The sequence below is a fragment of the Postia placenta genome (assembly GCF_002117355.1).
Source record: "Postia placenta MAD-698-R-SB12 unplaced genomic scaffold POSPLAscaffold_5, whole genome shotgun sequence".
Lineage (NCBI taxonomy): Eukaryota > Fungi > Basidiomycota > Agaricomycetes > Polyporales > Adustoporiaceae > Rhodonia > Rhodonia placenta.
In genome coordinates this window covers 2,052,068-2,054,758 of record NW_020169836.1, presented here as the reverse complement: position 1 = coordinate 2,054,758, position 2,691 = coordinate 2,052,068, and positions in this window count along the sequence as shown.

Sequence of the window (2,691 nt, the reverse complement as noted above, 5' to 3'; positions counted from 1 at the left end):
GCGCAAGGAGTGGTTCGACGAAGAGGAGGACGACGGCGTAGATTGGGAGTTGTATGGAGATGGTGAGCAGTAAGTAGTCGAATGGGACTTCGACTCTGGTAGGGGGGTAATGAAACATTTGTCTTTCCGTTCTATTCCATGTACTACTAGCGCCCATACTGGCGCCTGTCTTAGCGCTCACCCGCAGGTTGAACATTATGTAGCTTACATAATGGGGTCCGTGCGCACTTCGTGCATGGTATCGTACCACTATGTTTCTTTCTTCACTAACACGACCACATAGACACGATGGTCCGTGCGCAGTTGGTACTTGTATAAGTAGTTGTACCATTAGTCGGTCGAACCCTAAGTTCGACCTGGTTATTCATTCAAGTCTCTGCTCCTCTTCGCTTGGGGTAGTGGTCATTCTCGACTTCCTCGCTCGATCTTCAGGACGACGTACTGTCCATAAGTCCTCGCTCATCGTCTACGAGTCAGGCATCGATATAGGAGTATAGACCGTTGTATCAGTTGTGACACCCAGTTGCCTTTTACTCAAAGTCACTTGATGTTCATCAGCAGAACTACGAGATATATGACAAAGAGATGCTTGCTATCATTCAAGCACTCAAAGAGTATAGGCATTATTTGAAGGGACATCCGGACAAGTTCGAGATCTGGTCGGATCATCTAAATCTGACTTACTTCAAAACCACCCAAAAGTTAACTAGGAGACAAGCGAGATGGGCTCTGTACCTTATGCGATTCAATTTCATTTTGCACCATAAGCCAGGAAAAACAATGCTTACTGCCAACCCTCTATCCAGGAGGCCAGACCATGAGAAGGGGGTGAACCTTGATAATTGGGATCAAACTTTGTTGAACCAGAGTTTTTTGCAATCAATGCAGTCGAGGCCTCCCATGAGTCACCCGTTAATGGTGATCAGCTCCTGAGGGAAGTAAAGGAAGCACTCCTACATGACAATGTGACCAAGAACTATCAGCAATTGTTGAAGTCAGGTCCTAGAGAATTCGGCAAGTCCCTTGTGGACTGGAACTATGAGAATGGATTGTTGCTTTATCGCGGCAAAGTATATATCCCCAACAGCGAGCAGGACCACTTGCACAGGCGAATAGTTCAAATGCACCATGATCTCCCCTCTGCCGGACATCTGGGAAGGTGGAAGACATACAAACTTGTCTCATGCAACTATTGGTGGCCTAGCATGTTGGTATTTGTCAAGAAGTATGTGACCGGCTGCGACATTTGTCAACGGATGAAGAACTGTCCGCAGCAGCCCTATGGACCATTACAACCCAACTGTGTCCTGAAAGGGCCATGGGAAGTTATGACAGTTGACCTCATCACTCAGCTCCCAGAATCAAATGGTTATAATACCATTTGTGTAGTTGTGGATCGATTGACAAAGCGGGCTCACTTCTACCCAATAACAAACGAGTTCTCGGCAAAAGATCTAGCAGAATTGCTATATAATCGGGTGTATCCGCTTCACGGTTTACCATCCCAGATTATATCCGACCGAGGTGTTCAGTTTGCGGCTACACTGTTCCAGGAATGGTGTAAGCTATTAGGGATAGAGTCCACCATGTCTACCACATACCACCCACAGACTGATGGTCAGACTGAAAGAGTCAACCAAGTTCTGGAGCAATATCTTCGCTGCTACATCGACTATCAACTCGACAACTGGTCAAGGCTACTTAGCTCTGCTGAGTTTGCCTACAACAATGCAGCGCATGAGGGCACCAAGAAGACACCATTCTTCTTGGAATATGGCAGACATTCATGGGCAGGTCCAACACTTATGAAGGAGGTGCAAAGAAGCGACCTCAATGACATTGTTTGGAACCGACAACAAGCACAGAAGCAGGCGAAAGCCGCTCTCAAACTGGCAGCCGAGCGCATGAAGTGGTATTATGACCAAGGAGTCCAGAAAGTCCCCTTCAAGGTGGGCGACAAGGTCTTACTCGACCTCAGAGACTATCAAACCACTGGTCGCAAGCTCAACGCACGGTATTCGGGGCCTTTTGAGATTGTTGAAAAACTCTCTCCAGTCACCTTCAGACTGAAATGGCCACCGAGGTTGACCAAATTACATCTGGTCTTCCATGCCAGTAAGCTTATACCCTACCACGAGGCGGAAATCCCAGGCCAGAAAGGACCAGCTGCAAAGCCGGTTATTGTTGATGGTCATGAAGAATGGGAAGTGGAGAAGATCTTATCCTCTCGCCGGCACTACCGCAAGCTTCAGTACCTCGTACGATGGAAGAATACCACTCCTGACGAGGATACATGGGAACCAGTAGCGAACCTCAAAGGCTCGAAGGAACTCATCAAGGAATATCACAATGCGCACCCGCATGCGATCAGGGCACTTAATGATAATGATGACAAGGTGTTTGCTCTCCTGAAAAGGGATGCAACACTTCGAGTTGAGTTACGAGGAGGCTAGGAACCCAAGAGAAAGACCGATACAGCAGCAGGCTTTGAACTGTATGCAAGTCAAAACCAGGAAGTCGCCAATAACGCAACACTGCAGATTCCAACAGGAATCTGGATACAACTACCAGTTGGCACCTACGGGAGAATTACCCCAGTAGGGAATCTGTTAGCCAAAGGAATCCGAGCACTTGAAGGCATTATCAAGCGGGGTGACCCAGCTAAAGTCAAGGTTGTTGTTACCAACATGG